Raw genomic sequence first — 8,716 nt, 5'->3', positions numbered from 1 at the left:
CTGTGCTGTGATTGCAGTATTGCTGCTGGGAGCTGTCACAACAGCGCTCACGGAAATGGTAACTTCACCCACCTGAAGGCATCCAGCACGTCATCCTGCCTTGTTCTCAGCCAAACCCATGGGCAGGGCTGGTGCAGTTACACTGCTCCTGGCAATTAGAAAAGAAATCCGCAATATTTTATCTCCCATGAAAGCTTTTGAAAATGTTTGCACATTCCCTTTCTGGGATGTAGGGCACAAAGGGAATGTTTTATCTTCTAGAAAATTTAGTATCTATATGTTAAAGATCTATTTAGCATTAATGAAAAAATATTTTTCTCTCCATAACTAGCAGCCATTGACATATAGCAACTAAAGGCTTTGAAACCTTATTCTCCATTCTGTATCTCATCATAGCTATTAAAGAAAGACTGAGAATTGGAACTTTATGCTGAATAGGTTTCCATTTACCCATGCCATCTTACCAAGCAAGGCTTCAACTTCAAAATGTGCTGGTGCCTAACTGAGCCCCAGAACTTGCAAAAGCTGCAAGGAAGGCTGTGTTGAAATCGAATCTTTGGTGCCTGACGCTATCAGGTACATGAAATTCATCAGCATGATAAGTGTTCCTGCATGCAGTATCAATAGCCATCTTTCTTACATGATACAAAATTAATCTTTCACTTGAAGCAACTTTCTCTTGGTCACTATATCTTATTTCTTGGTGACAAATGGACAGGATGTGCTACAGAGGAATTCAGCACAAAGGAGATGAAACAACATAAACAGATATGCTGTAAACCTCCCACTTCTTACCTCTTCAGCATTTCAGCACGGCTGTCACCAGCTGCTCAGATGAATGATAAGAGTTAGTATTTCCCAAGCCGCAAACAAAGCAAACAGGAGCTTTTATCCCTTTTCACATATGGGTATTGGGAATTGGAGGCCTCCAAGCTATGGCAAGAGCAGGGTACACTGTTGGGTAGGCACTGGCTCCTCTATGAATGCCTATTTAAGGTACATTAGAGCGAGTAAGGCTGAGCACTGAGTTCTCAGCCTCTGGTTGCCTGACACAGTCCAGTCCAAACAAGCTTGATAATGACAGCTCTCTAAAGAGCTGTCACAGCATCACATTAATAGTACACATTAGACTGAAATTTCTGAAGCTTCTTTGGAAAAAGATTTTCTCTGGCATCCATCTGAGAAATCTGTTTTTTTGACATACATCTTGGAGCCTTTATACTTCCTAAAAACATACTGACATTTAAGAACTGTATTCTTTGGCAATATTTAAATATGTCACATTTTGCAGAAATAAGATAGTAAAGGTGCTTGCAATTCACTTGGGAACAATTTTTGAATTTGACAAAATCCTGCTATTTCTGTGATCTTTGATATTTTCTTGAAATAGCACTAGAAAACCTGTGTCTAGCAATAAAAACTCATTTAGTTGGAATGTTCAAATAAATCACATTTCTTAAATGTGCTCACAACATTTTTTTCAATTACCTTCTCCCCATATATATTTGAGATTTTCCAGCCTCAGATTTTCCCTCACAGAAACAGAAACAAGGCTCCACAGTGCTGCGTCACTCTGGTTATAGCTTGAGTAGGTTCAGGAGAGTTCCCAAGTCCATCAGGTTTACCTAAAAAGCTGACAAGATTACAAAGCTCTGTTGTAAGAAGTATAGATCCAGAACTTCCAAGTGAGGCAAAAAAAATCTGATCATTCTACCACAGAGCAAGAAAGAGAGACACATTACTATATTGAAAATATTTTAAGCAGCATTTTCTGGATTAAGAACACAGTCAGATTTAGCAAGGTCATCTTTAGACTCTTGTTGCTATTTTTAACTTTTGCCTGACTAGTAACAACCTAGAAAATATCACACTTCCATTTTCACACCCATTGCAGTCATGCTGCGTGGCAAAAAGAATTAGAAACAAATGGATTCAGAGCCCAGTGAAACCAACATATTTACAACCTAGTCCAGCTCAGGAAACTCCTCGATTTCAAACTCATTTACACAGGTGCAAATGACAGCCGATTAAATCTTATTTATTAAATAATTATTAAATATACTGTACTTCTAGTTCTGAAGGATACCTTTTCTATATGAAAGATTTTTGAGTAGTCTATGCAATTAAATAAAAAAATAATTTTGACATCTTAAAATGTAAGCATTATCATTCTAGGAAAAATTGAGGTATAGTAAGTGTCCATCACAAATAGGATAAATTTATGTATATCTGTAAATGAACAGGTTACTTGTTAATACAATAATGTGAGTAGTATGTGAAATCTGTAACATACTAGCTTCTCTAATATTTTGCATTTCTTACTTCCATGAACACCCAATGAATATGCAGCCCAAAAGGACAGAGCAGTGTTATGAGGATGGCTGTCAATACTGGCATCAGGATTGCTAACAAATGCCTGGCATTTCAATCACAGGCAAGGCATGTACTGGACAGAATGAACCAATGGGAATTGATTCCCAACAGGATGCTGTGCCAAATCACTTGAATTTCTGCCCAGTGGCAATTGTGCAATAGCTGGAAGTTTGGATGCACATCCCACATTGTGACTATGGTCATACTAAAAAGGGTGAATGAAATCAATGCAAAGCTGCTTTCAGTTGGATGTGAGGGCCACAGGAATGTGTTCCAGTTCAAAGCAGGGGAGCAGACAGTGACACTTGTTACTAAACAGTGGCTGGCAAACACGGCACAAAGAATAGACCTGAGGCAGCAGTCTCCATGTTGATGGGAGGAAATTGTTGATGTATCACTAAGGGAGGAAATCAAGAATGTACCATTTTCCACATTCCTTGTCTTTTTTGGCAGCAAAGGTAGAACTGGACTGAGGGGGACACAGCACCACAGTGCAGAGAAGCCATATGCTCTATTCTCTGCTTTACCTTTAGTGTAAAGGGAGTAGACATTGAAGGTATAGAATCTTCTGTAAATCAGTCCAAAGAAACAGGTTTTGTCAGTACTATGTTACTTTAAAATTGCTTACTAGGAGCTTTATTTGGGGTACAAAGCTAAGGCCCATTCCCTGACCTCATACCTCTGATACAGGGGTAGAGTTGCTGTTGTGACCTCTTCCATCAGTCATGGAGGATGAGAGCAGATTATCTTGTTCCAAAGTGCAGCCTTAGAAAATAAATATATATCCACAGGTATTAATACAGCAGAAATTCCTGATAAAATGTGCCTACTCCAAATATCACCTGAAGCCTGTAGCCGGGCTGGCTTTGAATTTGGAGTTACTCACTTTTACACCTGTTCTGAGTATTCATCATCTCCCAGAAAACAGCCATGGAAGAAAGAGGATGAAAGCACTTGTCCTGCAACTCCCCTCCCAGGTGGATACAGCTTGAGCTATATCAGCATTAATGAATAAATCACCACCTATATATGAGTATGTATGTGTAGATGTAAATAGTATTATGTAGGTTTATATATGCTCCAGTCTATTTATATTTCTGTCACACAAGACATCATCTCAGTCCCATTTTGTGGATGTTTGCCTTGGGTTTGATTGGGGCAGAGTTAATTTTCTTACTAACAGCTGGTACAGCACTGTGTTTTGGATTTACTATAGAATTCTTGTTGACAACACACTGATGTTTTGGTTGCTAACTAATGCTTCCCCCAAGTCAAGGACTTTTTGGTGTCTCATGCTCTGCCAGAGAAGAGCTGCACAAGGAGCTGGGGGAACATGGCCAGGGCAGGTGACCTGAACTGCTCAAAGGGATATTCCATGGCACAGAATGTTATGGACAGTGTATAAACAGGGGGAGTGGGATGTGAGGGCCTGATCACTGCTGGAAATGGGCTGGGTCTCAGCAGATGGGGAGCCAGTGTATTTGGCATCACTAGCATTTCTTAGGGTTTTTCCTGCGTCCTTTTCTCTTTTATTATTATGCTTTAAACTATTTAAATTGTTAAACTATTCTTATCTCAACCCACGGGTTTTACCTTTTATTCTGATTCCCCTCCCCGTCCTGCCACGGGGAGGCAGGAGGGGAGGGAAGGGGACGAGTGAGTGGCTGCATAGAACTTAATTGTGGACCTGAGTTAAACCATGACAATGTTGATAGATAGGTGTAAGTTCTGTTCTTCATTGTTATCTGTGATGACTTTTCTTTTACCAGGCTTTTCTGTGTACTATCTTGTTTTGTCAATCTGTGCCTTGGTGCCTTTGTTTCTCAGATGAAGTTCTCTCTCTCAAACAGCAAGCTTAGATCTCAGCTCTTCCACTTAAATTATGGAAGAAAATTGGTAATTAAGTTTTAACAAGATTTAAATGATATTAAAACCAGACAGTTAAAAGGAGACACTGCCTTGGGCTTTGTTGTAAATTTGTATAATTATTTTTAGTTCTCTGGAGGATGCATGATTATGTTTCTGTATTTATAAAAATACTGCCCTGGAGGTATGAAAATGAATTTTATAGTCCACTGATTTGCATATTAATGTCAGACTTATGGTGTAAAATGTATTTTTTAGCAAATAAATGTCCATGGCAATTATCAAAATTTCCAAAGAATTTTATAATATATTTGACCTCGATTAATTATTTTTTTTTTTTAAGTAAGGACAAAATAAGAAAGCCAATACAACACAATGATAAAGATATAGGAGAGGAATGAAGCAGATGAACTAAACAAAAATGGATTTTAAACTATGAATTATAATAGATTTGGTAAATAAGTATTAAGTCCTAACTCAGATTCTGATCCAAATCTCTTTAAAGACTCTTGGTCTGTAGATTTTCTGACTATACAGTTCTGTATGTTTGCCTTCCTACAGAAACATAATCACTGGCAAAATGATTCTCTAGATCAAGTGTCCTTATATATTTTTCAGAATGAGAATTAAAAAAGATATTAGTTGCTACAGTCCAAAATCATAATAAGGAGCTGCAACTGTAATGTTCAAAGCTTGTATCACCAGTAGAGCAAAAGCTATGGCTTTTTGGTGAAGATCATGGAAGTAAAGCCATCTCTTCTATGCTGCTACATATAGGAAACTGTAGTTAGGTTAAGGTTTGCTTGCTCAGCTATAATCTGCCTTGCAAAATCCTGATGAATTCACAGTTGCTCTAATTCCTTATTTGTCTTGCATTTCATAATTTTTAAGAGGCATTTTGAAAGACAGAAATCGTGGGCCTGAAGTGCCAAGTAAAGCTATAGGCTTTTGGAGCTTGTCTAGACAATACAGGATAACAGTAACAATATTGCACTAGTACAGAATCCAGTCTTGTTACATATATGTAGACAAAATTCTTACCAGCATTCAGTCAGAAGACAATGAACTCAATGGGAGACTTCTTTGTGCATGGATGGAAAAATTACTATCATAGTTAATAAGTAATCCATTTTGTTATCAAGATAAATCCATTGGCCTTGTAGTTTATCTCCCCATGGAACTAATGTATTGTCAGCTGAAATAATGTGTTATTATCACTACAATAATTATCATTGTAGTAATCTTAAACAATTATTTGGATTAGAAACCTGTCATATAGCCCAAGTTTATGAGGAGAGCTAAATACAAGTTTTGCGATTTTTCCTCACAGAGAGTAGAGATGCTTGTTGTGTGCCAAAAACTCTAAGAGAAAGTGCCATCTTAGTGTGTAATAGTAGCAGATAAAGTGTATTTTATGAAAATGATCAAATGCCAGTCAACTGCTGGCTCAGGGAAACACTTGTTAGGCCATAAATGAGCTGATTGCATGTTCAGAATTACAATTTCCATAAAGTCTCATTCAAGGAGATATTAATAATCATTACTTAAATGCGACAAAATGTCACAGAGGGAACATATACCTGACTTTCTCCACCAGTCCCTTGCAAACATGACTCCTGATATATAAACTTTTCCCCCATGTACATTAGCCAGAGTATTTAGAGGTAAAGCAAAAATACTTTAAAAAGAAAAATATAAAAAATAAAATAAAAGCAGTCAAGATTGAGCAAAATGTTTCTGTGATATTCCAATGTTGATGGCCAATCATGTATATAGTTTTGGGAATGAAACAAGGTAGTCTGAAGAAGCAAGCAGAGAAAATTCTTGTTTTTCTTTCTTTTTTTTTTAATCGAGGAATCTTTGGTAGGTTACTGAGATTTTTTTGCACTTGGAATTTTGTACCCACAATCAATTTTGTACCCACAACTGCAGAAATTACAGACGTGATTTTACAGAACTTGTCCTTGCAAAGTGCTAATCATTGGCTTTGAGATGAATGGCAGGCAGGGGTGGAAAACCCCAGCTTGGAGCACCAAAAATGAAGAGAGCAACTGAAGTAGTGGCAATGGATGAGACATGAACACACAATCTCTATGCCATCCTGTATGGAGTCTGCCAGGCAAGGCTTCTCTTCAATAATCCCCTGGCAAAGTTCTAAGAGTATGGACCTCTCTATATATGAGACTGGAATATTTCTGACTCAGAATCACATGCCACAAAACCATATTTAATTAATGTCTTGTAGTCATGATTTATAATATTTGACTGTGGACAGAAAAGTGTCCTTATTGTTAGTAAAATATAATTATTTTTTCTATGCAGTACAAACCATCCATAAATAAAAAGTAAACTTTGAGGGTAGGACCTGTTTATCTTCAAGGGTTTGCCAAAGATACAATGATGCTTATATATGCACAATTATAAACAGTACTGCATTTGACAAACAAGAGATATTTAAAAGAGCTACCATAGAGATGTAGCTCAGGATTTTAAAATATTATCTTCCAGTTTTTCTGTTTTCCCATGGTTGGCCTCGGGTTAAAAATAAATTTAGAGGAAATACTTTTACACATACACATACACAGTCTGCTTCATCAACAAGATAAAGTTTTGTAGGCAAATGTTCAGAATTGGTATCTGTTCTAATAATTTTCTTTTCAATTGATGTTGATAATTAGGGATCAATTACTCTTTGGCCTGACTCTGTGCGTGTGGCAGGTGAAAGATAAACAAAGAAGGGCTGAAGAGATGGCCAAAAGAGCCTTTCTTGCCTTCAGTCAATCTGCAGGAAAAGTCAATCACAACTGCAGTGCTGTGGGCCAGCCCATTCTGTCCCTTTAGGATGCAATACTCCCCAAAAATGGGCAAAGGGGCCATTCCTGTCTGTGCCATTGTCATGGATCAGCTTAGTTCATTAAAAGAGTAGGATCCAAGTGGTTCTGACAGTATCCCAAGATGAGGAGAAATCCCAAATACTTGAATTTGTTGAGCCAATATAATTCTGCCCTATCCTCTGTTCTAGGTTGCTTGGATTGTGAACTGTTCAGTTGTAGGAAGAGTGAAGGTAAAACTGCTGCTAGGGTTATCTTTGGTCTGCACAAAACCAGCACCACAGAGAGGCACTGGAAATCAGACAACAGTGTGTAGCTGTGTAGCCACATAGCTCATGGAATACTACAGAAAACTGATTTATTACCAACACCTTGTTCCAGGAGTTTGCAGCCCTGTTTCATACTTTGAATGCCTCATTATACAGAATCTGCACCTCTGGACTCTTCCTTTTCTGGGTGGTGTCATTTTGAAGTAATACATTACCAGCTTCCATCAGCTGGTGATGCATTACGAGAACACTTCAGAAGAACAGCTGGCTCAGTCTCTCAATCCTTAGAGTCCAGCAATTGCTGACTGTCATGATATATTACATGAACTCTTCAGTCTATCATTGTAATACATCAAAACAAGGCACTGGTCTGAAGGTGTATTACTCAAAGAAAGGCAAAGCTGAGTGAACCTGTCCAGGAAAGGGGTTCTGGTTTAATTATGGAACAGAAGGTACAGTACGCTGATCAGAGAAGGTTTGTTAGCTTCAAATTTTTGGTGAATTGGTAAAACACATTTTTCATTCGTATAATTTGTGCTATAGGAGAAGGTCACATTGCTATTCAGTATGGAGGCAATCTCAACAGAGTTCTGTCAAAACACTGCAGTGTACTCTGTATAAGAGAGGCTGCAGGACTAGAGTTCAACTGTAAGCACCAATTCCTATTCTTTTCATTTCTTGATGGAAATCCCAGACAAGAACCTCATATTTGAGAGTGGTGGTGAAAGCATCTCACCAGTGGGTTCTCGCTGCTCCTTCATTTGGTGGCACTCTCAGCAGGTTCCAGGTGATGCTGTGAGTCTGCAGAAAAGCAGCAGCAGAGAAGAGGGCCTGAGGTATTGTCAGGAAAAGAGCTGTAGCTGAAAAAAATGAAAAAAACAGAAAGTGAGACAGTCATCTGCAAATAAATATAAAAGATTATTTAAGTCAAGCCTTTTCACAAGAGTTTAATTGACTGTGGCTACTTATATCAGACTTCACCTTGATGGATGAGCAAGAATCTCCCATTGATCAGGACTGCAAACGTGACATAGGAATATATTGGGCTGTTAAACTGAAGACAAACCTGTTTCCTCCTCTTGGGTCAGAAAGAGTAGCTACATTTCTCTCTTTATTTAACCATGGCTTCTATTCTGCCCAAGACACAGGAAATGGTCCCAGAATGTTCACTCTGGATTGGGTTCACACAAAGAGTTGGAGTATGAATTGCATTTTTCACCTGCAAACCCATGGATGACAGACAGGATATGAAGGACAACTAGTTAGAACTAAGGCAGTGAAAAGTTCACTTGCCTGTAATAGACAAGTATTATTTCCCAGTATTTTTTCAAAGACTCAGCTGCCTATCCATTTTTCTACCTATCTCAAGGTCCAGCT

The 8,716-nt window shown here is 38.2% G+C and overlaps 1 long non-coding RNA gene across 1 annotated transcript; it reads right to left on the bottom strand.

Annotated features, from left to right (window-relative positions):
• Positions 1-1,557: 1,557 nt before the first annotated feature.
• On the bottom strand, positions 1,558-8,171 carry LOC128790426 (uncharacterized). Its single transcript, XR_008431751.1, has 3 exons — positions 8,076-8,171; positions 3,053-3,138; positions 1,558-1,633 (listed from the first exon to the last, which is right to left on the bottom strand). It is a non-coding gene; the product is annotated as an uncharacterized LOC128790426 (long non-coding RNA).
• Positions 8,172-8,716: the final 545 nt, after the last annotated feature.

Source organism: Vidua chalybeata, chromosome 7, assembly GCF_026979565.1.
Source record: "Vidua chalybeata isolate OUT-0048 chromosome 7, bVidCha1 merged haplotype, whole genome shotgun sequence".
NCBI lineage: Eukaryota > Metazoa > Chordata > Aves > Passeriformes > Viduidae > Vidua > Vidua chalybeata.
This window is presented reverse-complemented; position numbering and strand designations above follow the sequence as displayed.